General features: G+C 44.0%; 1 protein-coding gene and 1 non-coding gene across 3 annotated transcripts in view; one reads left to right on the top strand and one right to left on the bottom strand.

The window, feature by feature from the left end:
• Positions 1-21,488, bottom strand: part of RNF144B (ring finger protein 144B) — a 195,387-nt gene that overhangs the window by 159,558 nt on the left and 14,341 nt on the right. The window lies entirely within an intron of this gene.
• On the top strand, positions 3,161-3,263 carry LOC115935063 (U6 spliceosomal RNA). The gene has a single exon (XR_004070779.1). It is a non-coding gene; the product is annotated as a U6 spliceosomal RNA (small nuclear RNA).

Here is a 21,488-nt window from a genome sequence, read left to right as displayed (position 1 = left end):
CATCCCTTTATTTCGGCCCATCCCTTTGTTTCCCGTAAGGAATACTTTTGGTTAATCTACAATCTATAGAAATAATTCTTATCACTGGCTTACTGTCAATAAATATGTGGGTAAATCTCTGTTCAAGGATCTCAGCTCTGAAGGCAGTGAGACCCCTGATTTCCCACACCATACTCTATATTTCTGTGTGTGTGTGTGTCTGTAATTCCTCTAGCGCCACTGGGTTAGGATCTCCACGACTGAACTGGTCTCAGCATTTACTTATTTATTTATTTTTTAATAGAGATAGGGTTTTGCCATCTTGCCCAAGCTGATCTCAAACTCCTGGGCTTCAGTGATCCTCCTGCCTCAGCCCCCCAGAGTGCTGGGATTACAGGCATGTGCCACCACATCTGGCCTGATGATTTTATAACTGTTAACCAACCACTCTCCCTCTCCCCCTCTTCCCCACTCCCCTTCCCAGCCTCTATTAATGACTATTCTACCCTCTACTTCTATGAGATCAACTTTTTAACCTTCCACATATAAGTAAAAACATGCAGTGTTTGTCTTTCTGTGCCTGGCTTATTTCACTCATAATGTCCTACAGGCTTATCCATGTTGCCATGAATTATAGGATTTTGTTCTTTTTTATGGCTGAATAGTATTCCATTGTATGTATATACACCACATTTTATTTATCCATTCATCTGGTGATGGACACTTAGGTTGATTCCATATCTTGGCTACTGTGAATAGTGCTGCCATAAACATGGGGATACAGGTATCTCGAGATCAGATTTTTTAATGTGGTTAAGGAAGAACTTTGTCTAATACTGGAAGTTGATCAGAATGAGGGTAAGGGTTTCTGAGCAGGAGAGAAACTTAAAGAACAAATATAATGAAGGAAAGAGATGCCCCAGGGGCAGTGGTTCACACCTGTAATTCCAGAACTTTGGGAGACTAAGTTGGAAGGATCGCATAAGTCCAGGAATTCAAGACCAGTCTGGACAACATAGTGAGACACCATCTCTACAAAAACAAATTAGCCAAGCATGGTGGCATGCAACTGTAGTCTCAACTACTTGGGAGGCTGAGGCAGGAGGATTGCTTGAGCCCAAGGGGTCAAGGCTGCAGTGAGCCGTGATCGCAACACCACTGCATTGCAGCCTGGGTGACACAGCAAGACTATATCAGAAAGAAAGAGAAAGAAAAGAGGGGCGGGGAGGGAAGGGGAGGGGAGGGGAGGGGAGAGAAGAAGGAAGGAAGGAAGGAATGAAGGAAGGAAAGAAGGAAGGAAGGGAAGAAAGAGAGAAGGAGAGAGAGGAAGGAAGGAAGGAAAGAAGGAGGGAGGGAGGGAAGGAAGGAAAAAAGAGAGAGAAGGAGAGAGAGAGGAAGGAAGGAAAGAAGCAGGGAGGGAGGGAGGGAAGAAAGAGAAGGAGAGAGGAAGGAAGGAAGGAGGGAGGGAAGGAAGGAAGGAAGGGAGGGAGGGAGGGAGGAAGGGAGGAAGGAAGGAAGGAAGAAAGGAAGAAAGAAAGAGAGAAAGATGCAAACTTTACCAAGTTTGTGATTTGGGCCGATCCAACACCATTATTGCATCTACCATCATGAGGAAATGCGCTCTAAAACTGGTTTTCTTATTTTAAGTGCAAGTTACCACAGCACAATTTCACCATAGCAAAAGAATGTCGATGGTCTCATGGATTCATTATTAAAATATTTGAAGTATATACAAATTGGATTCTTTGAATTATTTTTTCCAGCTCATTTGAGGTTTAGAATTTCAAATCCAATGTCAAAAATATTCTCAGTGACAAAAAAAAAAAAAAATGTCCTTCTCAGTTGCTTTGCAGGATGTGGAAGAGATTACTGCTTCAGAGGAAATATATTTTGGAATGCATTGCATCCTGATGCTACAATTAGTTCTATTCTTGTTCTGAAAATGGAAAGGGGTCAGGGGCTCTGCATAACTGACACTTAGCAGCAGCGGCAGATGCAAGCTGGCAGCCAGCATTCAGCCAGAAGAAGTGGCTTGCTTTTCCCATCTGAGCCCAACATAGACAAGTTAACAGAACACTTACACAAGAATTATTGTTTCCTTGTTCTTTTATTTGCTTTTATTTTGATGAGCTCAAACACTTTTCCCCAAACATCAGACCTATTATTAGCAACATTCCCTTAGGGTGCGCTAGGTACAGTTACTTAAACATGTTGTAAAACCTCCCAGGCCAGGAGTGGTGGGTCACGCCTGTAATCCCAACACTTTGGGAGGCCAAGGGGGGCAGATCATGAGGTCAGGAGATCGAGACCATCCTGGCCAACATGGTGAAACCCCGTCTCTACTAAAATACAAAAAATTAGCCAGGCATGGTGATGCACGCCTATAGTCCCAGCTACTCAGGAGGCTGAGGCAGAGGAATCGCTTGAACCTGGGAGGCAGAGGTTGCAGTGAGCCGAGATCACACCACTGCACTCCAGTCTGGTGACAGAGCGAGACTCTATCTCAAAAAACAAAACAAAACAAACAAACAAAACTCCCAAATGTGAATGAAAAATACCTGCACTTACCTCAGATGTTGAGTACTATAAGAATATAGTTGATTCCCTTTGTGAGTAGTTGCTGAGCTAAGAGAAATCTTATGGGTCTATTAACTAAAAGCCCAGAATAATATAATTATTAGGATTTTCTTAATATTATTCACTGAACCTGAATAATAGTCTGAGAAATGAATATAACAAATCAAGCAAACAACATTACTAGCTTTTAGAAGGCTAAAAATAAATGTCTAAAGTAGCAAGTGTTCTGCTGAAAATAATCATGCAAAATGCACATATCTCACATACCATCAAATCGGACCATTTTTCAGGGCATCCTCCATTATTGCATTCCACCCCATTCACACTCCTTGGCAATTAAGACACCCAAGTTGTGACATGCAGATTCTGGTTTAGCTCAGTTGAGTGCTGTCTGAGTGTGGTGGCATAGATGAGTCAGCCAAATACCTCACCCCACATACCTCTCATACCTATCCAGAGACCCCAAGATCATGGTTAGCAAATACACAGAAAGCTTCCAACACATTACCTTGGCCTTGGGGGTTTGTGCATTCTTCAAAGTCAACTGAAATCTGGAGACTCTGAATCATCTTCTCCAACACTGCACTATACTACACTAGCATGCTTGCTTCAGCAGCACGCATACTAAAATTGGAACAATACAGAGGAGATTAGCATGGCCCCTGCGCAAGGATGACACGCAAATTTGTGAAGGATTCCATATTTCCAAAGATTGAGTGTTCTCACGCATAAGTAGGAGCTGAGCTAGGAAAATGCAAAGGCATAAGAATGATACAATGGACTCTAGGGACTCAGGGGAAAGGGTGGGAGTGGAGTGAGGGATAAAAGACTACAAATTGGGTTCACTGTATACTGCTCAGGTGATGGGTGCACCAATATCTCACAAATCATAACTAAAGAACTTACTCATGTAACCAAATACCACCTGTTCTCCAAAAACCTATGGAAATAAATAATTTGAATATATTAGCCAATATTTAAGAGCAGGGAGGATTACTAGTCTAAGATGATAAGATTATATCTCTAAGATAACCATTTCCAGCTTTTTAAGGCACTGAATAGTGCTTTTGTACATAGGATTTTTAATAAGAATTCCTATGACTGAGTAATATTTGTATTCATGTTAGGTTTTTATTTCTTTGGGTAAGACCATTAAAACTGCCTTTGCATTTAAGATTCTGACTGGGTGTGGTAGCTCACACCTGTTATCTCAGAGCTTTGGGAGGCCAGGGCGGGAGGCTCGCTTGAGGCCAGGAGTTTGACAGCAGCCTGGGCAGCATAGCAAAACCTCATCTCTACAAAAAATGCAAAAAAAAAAAAAAAAATGGCCAGGTGTGGTGGCATGCACCTGCAGTCCCAACTACCTGGAAGGCTGAGGCAGGAGGATCCCTTGAGCCCAGGAGTTCAAGGCTACAGTGAGCTATGATGGCACCACTACACTCCAGCCTGGGTGACAGAGCAAGAATCTGCCTCTTAAAAAAAGGGGTGGGGGGCGGGGTGGATGAAGATTCAGATGAAGCAGAAAATGAAAATAATGTTTTAGGAACGCAAAATAGGCCAGTGGCTCACGCCTGTAATCCCAGCACTTTGGGAGGCCGAGGTGGGTGGATCACCTGAGGTCAGGAATTCAAGAACAGCCTAGCCAATATGGTGAAACCCTGTGCCTACTAAAATTGCAAAGAATTAGCTGGGCATGGTGGCAGGCACCTGTAATCCCAGCTAAGGCAGAAGAATCGGTTGAACCCTGGAGGCAGAGGTTGCAGTGAGCTGAGATTGCGCCATTGCACTCCAGCCTGGGTAACAAGAGCGAGACTCCATCCATCTCAAAAAAAAAAACAAGAATAAAAAAAGGAATGCAAAATAAGTAACACCAGTCAAAACGTCACATCTCTGCTTTCTTAAAAATTGAATTTTATAGGCCGGGCACAGCGGCTCATGCCTGTAATCCCAGCACTTTGGGAGACCGAGGCGGGTGGATCACGAGGTCAGGATATCGAGACCATCCTGGCTAACACAGTGAAACCCCGTCTCTACTAAAAATACAAAAAGTTAGCCGGGCATGGTGGCACACGGCTGTAGTCCCAGCTACTCGGGAGGCTGAGGCAGGAGCATCACTTTAACCTAGGAGGCGGAGCTTGCAGTGAGCCGAGATCGCGCCACTGCACTCCAGCCTGGGTGACAGAGCGAGACTCCATCTCAAAAAAAAAAAAAAAAAATTGAATTTTACATAAACAGCATTTTATTTGCCATTGATTTAAAACAAGGCTGAGTATAATTGAATAGGTTTATATTTTCAGGCAGTTTCTGATTCTGTGAAAAGCATACTTTACAACCAAGAGTAATGACAATCATTATGAGCAACTTTCCTCATCATGTAATATCTCTGATAAAGAGTATGATGCTACAACACTAACTCTAGTAGTGAACTGCAGTGTAAAAAATTAATAAGTAAAAAATGAACAATCCAGAAGAGTGTTTACAAAAAATCAAACAACTGGACTGGCTTTCATAGATCATCTAGTCCCTTTACCAATTTGTTAACAATGAAATTAAAATAATTGAGATGGGCACCTTTATGCCAGGGGCTATGGCTTTGTGGCTCTGTGGCCAGGTTACTTTTGGTTCTAAGAAGACAGAAGTCAAAAAGCCAGAGCAAGAAACCAGTGATACCACTTTTACCGTTAGGACATGTGACAATTGATCCTAATGGTTTTGTCACTCGAGCCTTCTAGCCAAAATTGACTTGCAAACAAAACATTCCGAAATATTTGATAGCTGAACCTTTAAATGCAGCCATTTTTGCACTTCCATCAAAAAAAGAGGCTGGCCAGGCACAGTGGCTTACGCCTGTAATCCCAGTACTTTGGGAGGCAGAGGCCGGTGGATTGCTTGAATCCAGGAGTTTGAGACCAGCCTGGGCAACATGGCAAAAACTCATCTCTACAAAAAATACAAAAAATTAGCTGGGTGTGGTAGCATGCACCTGTAGTCCCAGCTACTCTGGAGGCTGAGGTGGAAGGATTACTTGAGCTTGGAAGGTCAAGCCTTCAGTGAGCCATGATGGTGCCACTGTACTCCAGCCTGGGTGACAGAGTGAGACTCTGTCTCAAAAGAAAAAAAAAGAGAGAGAGGCTAATGTTGAGCCTGTCAATATTTTTCCAAAGTCTTAGAACTCAGGAAGAGTAAGGTAAGTTTAGATAAAGTTGAAAAATTTCATCCACATCTCTACAAGAAATGTTGGTGAGACTAAAAAAGCAAGTTAAAACAGGCACAGTTCCACGACATCCTTGGGAAACATTTTCTGAATACTAAAAAGAAATAATTCATTCTTAAATACAAGAAAAATACATTTAAATATCAGAAAAACCTGGAAAGCACTTTTTTTTTTTTTGAGATGGAGTCTCACTCTGTCATCCAGGCTGCAGTGCAGTGACGTGATCTCGGCTCACTGCAACCTCCGCCTCCGGGTTCAAGCAATTCTCCTGCCTCAGCCTCCTGAGTAGCTGGGACTACAGGCACATGCCATCACGCCTGGAGAATTTTTGTATTTTTAGTAGAAACAGGGTTTCACCGTGTTAGCCAGGATGGTCTTGATCTCCTGATCTCATGATCCGCCCGCCTTGGCCTCCCAAAATGCTGGGATTACAGGTGTAAGCCACCGTGCCCAGTAAAAGTACATTTTTAAAAATCATGGCTAGTACTTACTGAAGAAATAGGACCATGAAAGTACAAAATATCATGTTTCAGGGCAGTTCAAGTTTCAGATGAATCCGAGTATTCATTACTCTTTAAATTGTTATACCAAGATACCTTTAGGCCTAGTTCTTATATTTTAAAATTGTGTTTAAGATCCCTAACCTAAAATAGCTAGCAGCATGTTACTTTGATTTCCTGGAATTACAGATTAACAGAGCTAGAAAGATATTCAAGATGATTTGTTTCAACACCTATTTATAGATAAGTGAGTGTCCTGAGACCCAGATAGATTGAAGGTCATGCAGTGGCAAAATGAAAACCAGGACCCAGATTCCTCGACTCTTAGTTTAATTTACTGAATCCTGGTTGTAATTTTAATTTTGAGATTGATTTTGACAGTAATTCCATGCATAGTTTACTACCACAGGAGATTTAAAAAAAAAAAAAACTGAAGTGGAGAATAAAGATAATAGCACAGAAACATTCCCTCCTCAAAAAAAAAAAAAAAATACCCTCAATAACCAAAAAATTTTCATTATCACTTTTTTTGCCTTAAATTGCCAGATGTGTTGCCTAAATTCATTTCCCTTTAATGCCACAGCCTAAATTAGAAGCATTGGCTTCCTTTTAAGAAAACACTCTTTACAGGTTTGTAATCTGAGGTTACAAATAACCCCAAAATCCCAGTGACTTAAAACAAAAAGGGCTTTCTCATTCATGCCAAATGTCCGTCCTGGCTCAACAGGGATGCTGCTGCAAGTAAACACTCAGAGACAGATCCCCAGAAAGCTTCATGGATTAAGAACCCCTCCTCAGTATACATTAATTACCTTGATTTAGCCAACCCACAATATATACATATATCAAAATGTCATGTTGTACACCATAACTACATATAATTTTTATTTGTCAATTTAAAAAATTAAAAAAAAATTAGAGGTGACATACAATTCTGCTTGCAAATCATTGGTCAAACTGATCACAACATCCCATCCAACCACATGGGGTCACTAAATGCAATACTAGAAAGCAGTGGCTGGGTGTAGGGGCTCACGCCTGTAATCACAGCGCCTTGGGAGGCCGAGGCGGGAAGATTGCTTGAGGCCAGGGCTTTGAGATTAGCCCAGGCAACACAGCAAGACCCCTGTCTCTACAAAAATTTAAAATTTAGCCAGGCATGGCTTGAGCCCGAGTTCAAGGCTGCAGTGAGCTATGATTGCTCCACCGCACTCCAGCCTGGGCAACAGAGTGAGACCTCGACCCTCAAAAAACCAAAAACAAAAAACAAGAAGACAGAAAGCCAGAACATATTCGGAGAACAGCGTAGCTACCATACCCTATATTTCTGAAACATAAAAAACTGAATATTGACCCCCTCTGATTGAATACACAACAGTTTATGAAGTACTTAATTTTAAAATCATAAGCCAAAAGAAGTTAAAGAGAATGTCACTAAGAATCAAGAACCTCCTGCAATACCCTTCGTTCCACCACCAGCTAAGTGATGACCTTGGCAGGTCACATCAGTTTCCTCATTTGTAAAATATGGAATGGGTGAGACTAGATGATTTTTGAGGTCCTATCTGGACTTATAAGACCTACAATCCTAATTTACACGAATTTATGAGAGCGTTCAGGACTCTTTACCGCATTAGCAATACTAAAGTCAAAATATTTTCTCTTAAAAATGCAACAACTAGACTGGGGGCAGTGGCTCACCTGTAATCCCAGCACTTTGAGAGGCTGAGGTGGGTGGATCACCTGAGGTCAGGAGTTCGAGACCAGCCTGGCCAACATGGTGAAACCCTGTCTCTACTAAATATACAAAAAATTAGCTGGGCATGGTGGCAGGTGCCTGTAATCCCAGCTACTCAGGAGGCTGAGGCAGGAGAATCTCTTGAACCCGGCAGGCAGAGGTTGCAGTGAGCTGAGAACTCGCCATTGCACTCCAGCCTGGACAACAGAGTGAGACTCCATTTCAAAAAAAAAAAAAAAGGCCAGGCGTGATGGCTCACGCCTGTAATCACAACACTTTGGGAGGCCAAGGCAGGTGGATCACAAAGTCAGGATTTCAAGACCAGCCTGGCCAACATAGTGAAACCCCACCTCTACTAAAAATACAAAAATTAGCCAGGCATGGTGGCACGCACCTGTAGCCCCAGCTACTCAGGAGGCTGAGGCAGGAGAATCGCTTGAACCCGGGAGGCGGAGGTTGCGGTGAGCCATGATTGCACCACTGCACTCCAGCCTGGGCAACAGAGCGAGACTCCGTCTCCGAAAAAAAAAGTCTTAATTCAAAAAACCATACAAAAATAATTATTTCTTGGTTGGCATTTGTTTTGTTTTGTTGCTTTTTTTATTGTGCTTTCTTAATAGTCACAGAAGCAGAAAATCTCACTTTGTTCAAGGAATTATAGTATGTTGTTTGGCTTGCACCAAAGAATCTTACACCAACATCTAGGAGCAGCTTTTCTCACCAAAGCAAAAGTTTTCTGTTCATTCTAGACCTGACTGTGCTTTACTATGTTTTGATACACAATCTTTTTGTTATTCATTTCTCTATACTTGTATTTGTCCCTTTTCTTATAGGGTTGAGGGAATTCTAAATTCTACAAAGCAATAATGTAGCATTATACTTTTTCCTTATAGGAATCAGCCCATACTCTTAATGTGAACTAAAGTCATCCTGTCCAACCAGTTGATGAGATATGGGTACCCTTATTTATTCCTGATCATTAGGCTGATCTTGAAAGAAAAAGAAACACTTGGTTTTATATAATATGGAAAGATAATAGTATAAGCTCCTGTCTGATAAAGGAAAATATGAAATTAGATATATGACTCCCTAATCCATTCTAACAAAAGGTAGATTGTGAAGCTAGTCACTTAAAGCCAAGACACTCTATTTAGATCCTATGTTAGTAAACATCTTGATCTGGGCCGGGCATGGTGGGTCATTCCTGTAATTCTAGCAGTTTGGGAGGCTGATGTAGGAGGATCACTTAAGGCCACGAGTTTTAGACCAGCTGACCAATATAGCAAGACCCAATCTCTACAAAAAATAAAAAAATAGCTAGGCATGGGTGGTGCGTACCTGTAGTGACAGCTACTCAGGAGGCTGAGGCGAGATCACTTAACCCCAGGAGTTCAAAGCTGCAATGAGCTATGAGTGAACCATTGCACTTCAACCTGGGTGGTCCTGTCTCAATCAGTGTAGTTAAGGAAGCTGAATGTGGGGCCCAATGTGAAAAAGAGCCTGGTTAGCTACTAATAAACTAAAGTGCATGGTCCGAACTAAGATTAAAGTTAACTCTTTTCTTTTCCACGAATGCTAAGATTCTCTGTGGGGTTTCTTCCTAATATTCAATGTGAGGAAAGGACAGACATTCTTGCTTTTCAATTGTCTACAGAAGCCTGCTTTACCCATCTGAAAAAGTAAACTTATATTTGCAGAAACCCCAAGTCTGGTTAACCATATTTCCAAAATCTGACTTGAAAAGTCATTAAATGTGTCCAGGGTGGGAGATGATGCCAGGTCATAAATTGAACATGCCATTCACCACTTCAGATATACATTAATGTAAAATAAACTTCGTCGATCTAGAAAAATTATTTCCTGGCCTGGTGCGGTGGCTCACGCCTGTAATCCCAGCACTTTGGGAGGCTGAGGTGGGTGGATCACCTGAGGTTGGCAGTTCGAGACCAGCCTGACAAACATGGAGAAACCCTGTCTCTACTAAAAATACAAAATTAGCCGGGCATGGTGCTGCATGACTGTAGTCCCAGCTACTCAGGAGGCTGAGGCAGGAGAGTCACTTGAACCCGGGAGGCAGAGGTTGCGGTGAGCCAAGATCGCACCATTGCACTCCAGCTTGGGCAACAAGAGCGAAACTCTGTCAAAAAATATATCTATATATATATTTTTCCAGCTAGAGCTAAGTCTTTGCCCCATAGACACTGAAAAACTTCAGAATGGTTTCCAGCATTGGGCCCAGTGGGTCTGTCGGCTGTCTCCCTGCTGCACCTGTTTACAACTAACTTGAATTACTATAATTAAAGAGCTTGTCACGATTCCTAAATCCAAAACTGTAGAGCATTGTTCATTCATCACATTATAGAGATAAAGAGATTTGTTTTGAAAATAGAGTTCTACCTAAACCCCAAGTCCTTAAGTCAGAAACAAAATTACAGCTTGATGGTGGTGAAATAGGAGCTCAGAAAGAACTGGAGAAATTGAATCATTAAGGCCTAAATTTTCTAACTACCTATGTTAACGAAGGCAATCTTAAATTAGAAGCATTTTTCTTCCAAGTAAAGTCTCTCCTCTACACAATTAAGGGGTTAGACTAGAGAAATAATTCCTAACCAGAACACTTTGTCAGATTACCTAGGAAACTCTTCCAAACACACATACCCACCCGCACTCCAGACCTGCTAATTCAGAAGGTGTCATGTGTATTTTGAAAATGTTGACCAGGCACGGTGGCTCACGCCTGTAATCCCAGCACTTTGGGAGGCCAAGGTGGGTGGATCACGAGGTCAGGAGATTGAGACCATCCTGGCTAACATGGTGAAACCCCGTCTCTACTAAAAATACAAAAAAAATTCCCCAGGCGTGGTGGCGGGCGCCTGTAATCCCAGCTACTTGGGAGGCTGAGGCAGAAGAATGGCTTGAACCCGGGAGGTGGAGGTTGCAGTGAGCCAAGATCACACCACTGCACTCCAGCCTGGACGACAGAGCAAGACTCTGTCTCAAAAAAGAAAAGAAAAGAAGACAAAATGTTCCACAAAAAGATTCTGATACACATCTTTAGTTTGTAAATTCTAAATTTCTGAAGTTCCCTCCAGCTCTAAGTGTCTATATTAATAAATGGAGCCAATGAGAAAAGAGCACTATAGAGTTAAATCAATAAGGCTCTGTAAGCAATAATAATGTATTGATTACATAGTGGCACTGTAGTGAAAGAAGAACCACAGTGGTTGCCATCTTCTGGTACAACTGTTGAGAAGGCTTTAATGTTGGATCTGCATGGTATTTCACAGATTTCATGTTTAGAAAAGGGGCTGGGCTTTGGCAGAGAGTTTTCACTGACACCTCTACAAGGCCTCTTTGGAAACTTAATGTTTCTGTTGTGTCTTTGACTCTTAACCACACCCTAAGAATGAAGATCACCCAGCTCACTTAATGTCTGTTGCCTAAAACTGAACACCCCTGTCTACCAACAGTCCTAAGTCTGCTCAAAGTTCCACAATTTCCTTCTTTTCTTTTTTTTTTGTGACAGAGTCTCACTCTGTCACCCAGGCTGGAGTACAGTGGTGTGATCTCGGCTCACTGCAACCTCCGCCTCCCAGGTTCAAGCTATTCTCCCGCCTCAGCCTCCCAAGTAGTTGGGATTACAGGCACCCACCACCACGCCCGGCTAATTTTTGTATTTTTAGTAGAGACAGGGTTTCGTCATGTTGGCCAGGCTGGTGTCAAACTCCTGACCTCAGGTGATCCGCCCACCTCAGCCTCCCAAAGTGCTGGGATTACAAGTGTGAGCCACGACACCCGGCCAATTTCCATCCTTCAATCAGTGATTTTACAAATTCTGACTCTGGCATGCATCAAGTACAAAATCATATTTATTAATTTAGTTTACTCCTCTCTTTGCAGTTTCTATTTTTACTTACGTTTCAAAAAGTTTTATTTATGTGCATCTTGAGTAATTTTGATAAATGTATATTTTATCTTTCTGAACTGTAATATCTTGATATTAAACTTACAAATGAAAATGTTAAACAACTTAATTATCCAGTAAGTTCATTGCTTTGTACTTACTAAACACTTGAGTTGAATAATAGTAATTTAACAGTTCAACCAAATTAAAACTATAATGATTAGATAATCTGCTCATGGTTATTCAGCAAGCCAGAAATCACACAATAATAAGCCAAGAATAAAATATAAAACCTAGATCTAAATTTAATAATAAGTACACAGTATCTATCTTTTGAATGCATGATTTCAGTAGGACAGAAAAAAGAAATCTTAAATAAATGGTAAGACATACACCACATTCATAGATGAGAGAATTCAATATTTTATTTATTTATTTATTTGCTTGTTTACTTTTTGAGATAGGGTCCTGCTCTGTCACCCAGGCTGGAGTGCAGCGGCACAATCATGGCTCACTGCAGCTTCAACCTCCCAGGCCCGAGTGATCCTCCCACCTCAGCCTCTCGAGAAGCTGGGATCACAGGCATGCTCCACCATGCCTAGCTATTAATTTTTAATTTTTTAATTAGCCAGGAGTCTTGAACTCCTGGGTTCAAGTGATCCTCCCACATTGACCTCCCAAAATGCTGGGATTACAGGACTAAACCTGGCCTCACTATTTTAAATACATAAATTCTCTCCAAATAACTGTATAGATTCAGTGTAATTCCAATAAAAATTCAAATAGGATATTGTGGAGAAAGGTCACAAAATGAATTTAAGGACTTCTAGGCAATAAGGCATGCTGAGCTAATTTGGGAAGCCCACCCCATCCCACACCCTTCTATGTTAACACATATAAGCTCTGAATAAAATGTAACAATTTTTTTGAGACAGAGTTTTGTGCCGTCCAGGCTGAAGTGCAGTGGTGCGACCTCGGCTCACTGCAACCCCCACCTCCTGGGTTCAAGTGATTCTTGTGCCTCAGCCTCCCAAGTAGCTGGAATTATAAGTGTGTGCCACCACACCTGGATAATTTTTTTTGTATTTTTAGTAAAGATGGGATTTTGCCATGTTGGCCAGGCCTCTCGAACTTCTGGCCTCAAGTGATCTGCCTGCCTCAGACTCCCAAAACCCAAAGTGCTGGGATTATAGGCATGGGCCACTATGCCTGGCCGAATGTAACAAATTTTTTTTTTTTTTTTTGAGACGGTGTCTTGCTCTGTCCCCCAGGCTGGAGTACAATGGCGCGATCTCGGCTCAACACAACCTCCGCCTCCCAGGTTCAAGCAATTCTTCTGCTCAGCCTCCCGAGTAGCTGGGATTACAGGCGCATGCCACCATGCCCAGCTAATTTTTGTATTCTTAGTAGAGGCGGGGTTTCACCATGTTGGCCAGGCTGGTCTCGAACTCCTGACCTCAGGTGATCTGCCCACCTCGGCCTCCCAAAGTGCTGGGATTACAGGCATGAGCCACCGCACCTGGCCAACAAAATATTTTTAAACGCATAGCTGGGCAGAAAGTTAGAAAGGGCAATCCCTCAGAAACAGAAAAGAAACTCAAAACCCACAATGTTGAGTAGGAATTGAAGACCTAGTAGAAATATGACAATAGGATACCCACTTTCCAGTGTGGCATTTATCTACCACATGGAGCTGAAATTAAATACCTTATATAAATAATAGACTGGGCATGGTGGCTCGCACCTGTAATCTCAGCTCTTTGGGAGGATGAGACAGGAGGATCTCTTGAGGCCAAGAATTTGAGACCAGCCTGGGCAACACAGCAAGACCCCCATGTCTAAAAAAATGTAAATTATAAAGAATATATATATATGTGTGTGTGTGTATATATATATAATGTGTGTGTGTCTATGTATATGTGTGTATATATATACATATATTTTATTTTTTTCTTATTTTAATATATAAAGTCAGAAGGGAGGAATGAATAAAAAAAAGAATACCACCTTCCTCTCAAGAGGGAAGCAGTACAAAAGCTTGCCACTTGCTCTGGACTATGCATGGAAAAAGAATCACTCACGAGAAATAAGAGATTTAAGCCTGTTCAAGGTAGATGAAAGGAATTCAAGTGCACCTTAACTACACAGGATTGGAAACCAGGTCCAAAACTAAGAAAACACGCAGGACTTGACAAATGAAATATAAAACTGCTTCACAGGAACACCACTGCACCACAGAACATGTGGAACCTGTTGACGAAGTTAGAGTCAAAAATGATAAGGCTCATGAGCCAATAAACCACCCTGAGAAAGAGGGAATTAGCAATAAGACAGAAGTTGGGTGCAGTGGCTCATGCCTGTAATTCCAGTACTTTGGGGGGCTGAGGCAAAAGGATCGCTTACGGCCAGGAGTTCAAGACAAGCATAGGCAATATAATGAGACTTCATCTCTACAAAAAAAAAAAAAAAATTAAAAATCAGCCCAGCATGGTGGCACACATCTGTAGTCTCAGCTACACTGAGAGCTGGGTGAGAAGATTGATATGGGAGGATTGCTTGAGACTGGGAGGTTGAGGCTGCAGTGAGCCATGATCACGTCACTACACTCCAGCCTGGGTGACAGAGGAAGAGTTTGTCTCAAAAAAAAAAAAAAAAAGAGTTAGGCCAGTCATGGTGGCTCATACCTGTAATCCCAGCATTTTGGGAGATCAAGGATCACCTGAAGTCAGGAGTTTGAGAGCAGCCTGATCAACATGGTGAAACCCCATCTCTACTAAAAATACTAAATTAGCCGGGCGTGGTGGTGCATGCCTGCAATCCTAGCTACTTGGAAGGCTGAGGCAGGAGATTTGCTTGAACCGAGAGGCAGATGTTGCAGTGAGCCGAGATCGCGCCTCTGCACTCCAGCCTGGACAAAATGAGCGAAACTCCATCTCAAACAAACAAACAAACAAACAAACAAAAACAGGAGGGATGAAACAAAAAAGATAATTGACTCCATTGAAAGTACAAATGATAAAGCACTAAGAATGTTAATGTTAATGGTTTTAAAATGTTTGAAAAGATAACGGATGGAATAGAACACGTAAGTCAAGAAAAGGACATTATGAAATAAAAGGAGATTCAAAAAGAACCAAGAAAGATCTATTAAAAATATCAGTAATGGAAAAAAAAAAAACTAAAGTAGGCCATTATAACAGATTGTATTGTTATTCAAAAATACTCCTTGCTTCTTCCCCTGGGGAGGAATCTGGTTCTGCATCTCATTGATGTTGGGCTGGACCACTGACTTGTTTTGACCAATGGCCTAAATGACAATGCACCCAGTCGTAAGCAGAGGATTTAGGAAGCATTTCAAGGCTCAGTCAGCCCTACTGCCCACCATGAGAACCTCACATCCCAGAGAGGAGCTGCTCTCTTCCTTCAGCCTGGGTCTCAGAGTGAGAAGGTACACAAGGTCTACTTTACATGACCTTGGAGCAGAGACACTGCTCTTCACCTGCAGCCACTGACGTGCAATGTGGGCAAGAAATCGGGATCGGCTGTAAGTCACTGTGGGGGTTCGTTACACTGAATTATCAAAGCAGAGACTGATCAGTACAGCCAGCTGAAGAGAGAATTCGTGAAATTAAAGATAAAGCTGAAGAAAGCCCAGGGCACAATACAGAGGGAGAAAAATTTAGTGAGAAATATATGAAGTTAAGGAGCACAAAAACAGAATTAGAATTTCTGGTAACGCTTATAATAAATCTAAGAGTGTAGACTAGAGAAAATAGGGGGTGTATTCATTTTCTGTAACCATGAAACAACTTAGGACAAGTTGTTTCATGGCTACAGAATTCTAGAGCAGGACTTAGTGGCTGCTCTAGAGTCCCAGTCTCATGGCTCTCACAAAATGGCTTGCTTCTGCAAAGCCAGTGGGAGAACTTCTTTCCAGTGAGCTTTGACAGAGTCTTATGCGATGTAATGTAATCATGGGAGTCACGCCATCCCATGTCTTCACACCCATCATCTTCACAAGTCACACTCACACTCAAGGAGACCCTTCCTTTACAGGGCGTAGATACCAGCAGGTAGGAATCCTGGGCCACACTTTGGCATTTTACCTACCACAGGGAAAAAGCAATAATAGAAAATGGACTATGCCTGGCCACGCGCGGTGGCTCACGCCCGTAATCCCACCACTTTGAGAGGCCGAGGCGGGCGGATCACAAGGTCAGGAGATTGAGACCATCCTGGCTAACACTGTAAAACCCTTGTCTACTAAAAATACAAAAAAAAAAAAAAAAATTAGCCAGGCGTGGTGGCAGGCACCTGTAGTCCCAGCTACCGGGAGGCTGAGGTAGGAGAATGGCATGAACCTGGGAGGCGGAGCTTGCAGTGAGCCAAGATCGTGCCACTGCACTCCAGCCTGGGCGACAGAGTGAGACTCCGTCTCAAACAAAAAAAAAAAAGAAAGAAAGAAAGAGAGAAAGAAAATGGACTATGCCTAAGGCATATTCTAGCACTCATGCTCTTACGACTATACTAAAGGATAGCAGGCATTCAGCAGCACACCAGGGCAACACGGCATTGCCCTTAGAATTCTACAGGCACAGGAAGGTTTTACACTGGAACCACAGAAGGCTGAGTCATGCCTTCATGCCCAGTCGTCATCTTTCTTCTATCCTTCCAGGCCAATCTAATAGCCTACCTCTGGGTCCAAAGTTCCACTTCTATGAAATAAATTGCATGTGTTCCCCGCCATTGTAAATATTTTATGTGCAACTCACACGTGTTTTTCAAGTTGTCTTTTCAACTTTTAGGAACACATTAATAGAAATGTTATTTAGATTGTCCCTTGTCACTCCTTTGACATTAAAAGACTTCGATTGAGTAATAGTGTTGCAAATTCTGGGAAGATAATCTAAAAGCTAATTTAAAGCCCTTTTAAAATTCCTAAAAGCTGAAAAGAGAAATCCATTAGCATTCTTGTTTATTCTACATTTTATTGGCTAATGGGCATCATCTTTATTGTTTTACAGGAACACACACATTTGTTTTGTTTTGTTTTAATTGATCAGTGGCAGAATACAAATGGTGAACAATAAATCTTAGCTGTTTATTGCTTCTGTGATTCTCTGGAACAGAAGGAGAAGAATGTCTTATGTGCTTATTACACCCAGGCAATATCTCAGATCATTTCCCCAGCTGTGGAACAGATTGTAAACCTCATTTTAAAATTACCTAATGTAGGCCAGGCATGGTGGCTCACACCTGTAATCCCAGCACATTGGGAGGCCGAGGCAGGCAGATCCTTTGAGCCTGGGAGTTCAAGACCACCCTGGGCAACATAGGGAGACCTCATCTCTACTAAAAATTTAAAAATTAGCTGGGCATGGTTGCGTGCATCTGTAGCCCCAGCTACTTGGGAGGCTGAAGTGGGAGGATTGCTTGAGCCCGGAAGACAGAGGTTGCAGTGAGCCAAGATCATGCCACTGCACTCCAGCCTGGGTGACAGAGTGAGACCTTGTCTCACAAATAAATAATTTATTAAATAATTTTTAAAAATAAAATGACCTCCTCTCCCTCTCCTTCTCCCTCTCCCTCTCCCTCTTTTTCCCCATGGTCTCCCTCTCCCTCTCTCTCCACGGTCTCTCCCTCTCCCTCTTTTTCCCCACGGTCTCCCTCTCCCTCTCTCTCCACGGTCTCTCCCTCTCCCTCTTTTTCCCCACGGTCTCCCTCTCCCTCTCTCTCCACAGTCTCTCCCTCTCCCTCTTTTTCCCCACGGTCTCCCTCTCCCTCTCTCTCCACGGTCTCTCCCTCTCCCTCTTTTTCCCCACGGTCTCCCTCTCCCTCTCCTTCTCCCTCTCCCTCTCCCTCTTTTTCCCCACGGTCTCCCTCTCCCTCTCTCTCCACGGTCTCTCCCTCTCCCTCTTTTTCCCCACGGTCTCCCTCTCCCTCTCTCTCCACAGTCTCTCCCTCTCCCTCTTTTTCCCCACGGTCTCCCTCTCCCTCTCTCTCCACGGTCTCTCCCTCTCCCTCTTTTTCCCCACGGTCTCCCTCTCCCTCTCTCTCCACGGTCTCTCCCTCTCCCTCTTTTTCCCCACGGTCTCCCTCTCCCTCTCTCTCCATGGTCTCCCTCTGATGCCGAGCAGAGGCTGGACTGTAGTGCCGCCATCTCGGCTCACTGCAACCTCCCTGCCTGATTCTCCTACTTCAGCCTGCCCAGTGCCTGGGATTGCAGGCGCACGCCGCCACGCCTGACTGGTTTTCGTATTTTTTTGGTGGAGACAGGGTTTCGCCGTGTTGGCTGGGCTGGTCTCCAGCTCCTAACCGCGAGTGATCTGCTACCCTCGGCCTCCCAAGGTGCCGGGATTGCAGATGGAGTGTCGCTCACTCAGTGCTCAATGTGGCCCAGGCTGGAGTGCAGTGGCATGATCTCGGCTCGCTACAACCTCCACCTCCCAGCCGCCTGCCTTGGCCTCCCAAAGTGCCGAGATTGCAGCCTCTGCCCAGCCGCCACCCCGTCTGGGAAGCGAGGAGAGTCTCTGCCTGGCCGCCCATCGTCTGGGATGTGAGGAGTGCCTCTGCCCTGCCGCCCATCGTCTGAGATATGGGGAGCTCCTCTGCCCCGCTGCCCGGTCTGGGATGTGAGGAGCACCTCTGCCTGGCCGTGACCCTGTCTGGGAACTGAGGAGTGTCTCTGCCCGACCACCACCCCGTCTGGGAGGTGAGGAGAGTCTCTGCCCGGCCACCCCGTCTGAGAAGTGAGGAGCCCCTCCGCCCGGCAGCTGCCCCCTCCAGGAGGTAGGCGGCAGCCCCTGCCCTGCCGGCCGCCCCATCCAGGAGGGAGGTGGGGGGCAGCCCCCGCCCGGCAGCCGCCCCGTCCGGGAGATGGGGGGCCCCTCTGCCCGGCCGCCACCCTGTCTGGGAGGTGTACCCAGCAGCTCATTGAGAACGGGCCATGATGACGATGGCGGTTTTGTCAAGTGGAAGGGGGGAAGTGTGGGGAAAGGAAAGAGAAATCAGATTGTTGCTGTGTCTGTGTGGAAGGAGGCAGACATGGGAGACTCCATTTTGTTCTGCACTAGGAAAAATTCTTCTGCCTTGGGATGCTGTTAATCTATGGCCTTACCCCCAACCCCTTGCTCTCTGAAACATGTGCTGTGTCCACTCAGGGTTAAATGGATTAAGGGCAGTGCAAGATGTGCTTTGTTAAACAGATGCTTCAAGGCAGCATGCTCGTTAACAGTCATCACCACTCCCTAATCTCAAGTACCCAGGGACACAAACACTGCGGAAGGCCACAGGGTCCTCTGCCTAGGAAAACCAGAGACCCTTGTTCACATGTTTATCTGCTGATCTTCCCTCCACTATTGTCCTATGACCCTGCCAAATCCCCCTCTCCAAGAAACACCCAAGAATGATCAATAAATACTAAAAAATAATAATAATAAAATAAAATAAAATAAAATAAAATGACCTAATGTAGGCCAGGCATGGCGGCTCATGCTCATAATCCCAGCATTAAAGGCATGAGGATTGCTTAACCCTAGGAGTTCAAGACCAGTCTAGGCAACATAGGGAGACCCCTATCTCTACAAAAAATTAAAAAATTAGCCAGGCATGGTGGCACATGCCTGTAGTCCCAGCTACACAGGAGGCTGAGACAGGAAGATTACTTGAGCCCAGGAATTCAAGGCTGCAGTGAACCATGATAGTACCACTTCAGTCCATCCTGGGCAATAGAGCCCCATCTCAAAAAATAAATAAATAAATAAGTAAATAGGCCAGGCACAGTGGCTCACGCCTGTAATCCCAGCACTTTGGGAGGGGCCGAGGCGGGCGGATCACGAGGTCAGGAGTTCCAGACCAGCCTGGCCAATATGGTGAAACTCCATCTCTACTGAAAATACAAAAATTGGCCAGGTGCGGTGGCACACGCCTGTAGTCCCAACTACTTGGGAGGCTGAGGCAGATGAATCGCTTAAACCCGTGAGGTGGAGGCTGCAGTAAGCCGAGATCATGCCATTGAACTCCAGCCTGGGCAACAAGAGTGAAACTCCATCTCAAAAAAAAAAAAAAAAAGTAAATAAATAAAATTACCTAATATATATGTAAACTGATTTAAATGCTCCTAGCATCATTTTAAGAAATAAAAAGTTATTGTGACATTTCTCTGAATACGTCTAATTCATAAAATAGCCATCTCTGTCCTTCTCTTCTATCCTTTTGCTAATCATATATCACTGAAAATCTATAGATGGTTTTACATAAATGACTATTATTCCGAAGGGGTCTGTTTTCTCCACTGTCTCTTTGTGATGATTAATATTATGTGTCAACTTGACTATGGGATACCCAGATAGTTGGTCAAACATCATTTCTGGATATATCTGTGAGGGCGTTTGTGCAAGAGATTATCATCTGAGGCCGGGTGCGATGGCTCACGCCTGTAATCCCAGCACTTTGGGAGGCCACGGTGGGCGGATCATTTGAGGTCAGGAGTTTGAAAGCAGCCTGGCCAACATGGTGAAACTCCATCTTTACTAAAAATACAAAAATTAGCTAGGTGTGGTGACAGGTGCCTAATCCCAGCTACTTGGGAGGCTAAGGCAGAAGAATCGCTTGAACCCAGGAGGCAGAGGTTGCAGTGAGCCGAGATCATGCCACCGCACTCCAGCCTGGGTGACGGAGCAAGACTCTGTCAAAAAAAAAAAAAAAAGAGAGAGAGAGAGAGATTAACATCTGAAGTTTGAGTAAATATGAGTAAAGAAGATCCGGGCAGGGTGCAGTGGCTCACATCTGTAATCCCAACCCTTTGGGAGGCTAAGGTGGGCAGATTCCCTGAGCCCAGGAGTTAAAGGCTGAAGTAGTCCACCCACCTGGGCCTCCTGAAGGGCTGGGATTACAGGCATGAGCCACTGCAGCCAGCTTGCCACGACTTTTCTAATTATTCTTAAATGATGAAAACACTTCAAGTCACCCCAAGTCCAGAAAATCAATCACAGTTTTGTAATCGATGTGTCCAATGTAATATAGCACTCCAACTCTTCCAACTTGATGTGAAGTTAAACCTCTCTCCTCCTTCAGCTGTGGCCTGCTGAATGAACGAACGCTAGCCACTTGTACTGGGGAAGGTAGACATGGAAAGATTGTATTCTCCTTAGCTAGATTGCTAATTTAGGCAACCCCAGTTTCTGATACTAATCCCTCATTCTGGGGAAACGGTGGGGAGAGGAAGAGGCAGAAGGAAAGTTCTTCCTTGATTAAGACAATTGCAGTGACCTAAGGCTGGTGATCTACAGGCTTGGTGGGCATTTAAAGCTTACTTCGGGCTGGGCGCGGTGGCTCACGCCTGTAATCCCAGCACTTTGGGAGGCCGAGGCGGGTGGATCACAAGGTCAGGAGTTCAAGACCAGCCTGGCCAAGATGGTGAAACCCCGTCTCTACTAAAAATACAAAAAAATTAGCCGGGCGTGGTGGTGGGCGCCTGTAATCCCAGCCATTCAGGAGGCTGAGGCAGAGAATTGCTTGAACCCGGCAGGCGGAGGGTACAGTGAGCCGAGATCGTGCCACTATACTCCAGCCTGG

The sequence above is a fragment of the Gorilla gorilla genome, chromosome 5 (genome assembly GCF_029281585.2).
Source record: "Gorilla gorilla gorilla isolate KB3781 chromosome 5, NHGRI_mGorGor1-v2.1_pri, whole genome shotgun sequence".
In the NCBI taxonomy this organism is placed as follows: domain Eukaryota; kingdom Metazoa; phylum Chordata; class Mammalia; order Primates; family Hominidae; genus Gorilla; species Gorilla gorilla.
Note: the sequence above shows the minus strand (reverse complement) of the source record. Positions and strands in the feature narration are given on the sequence as shown.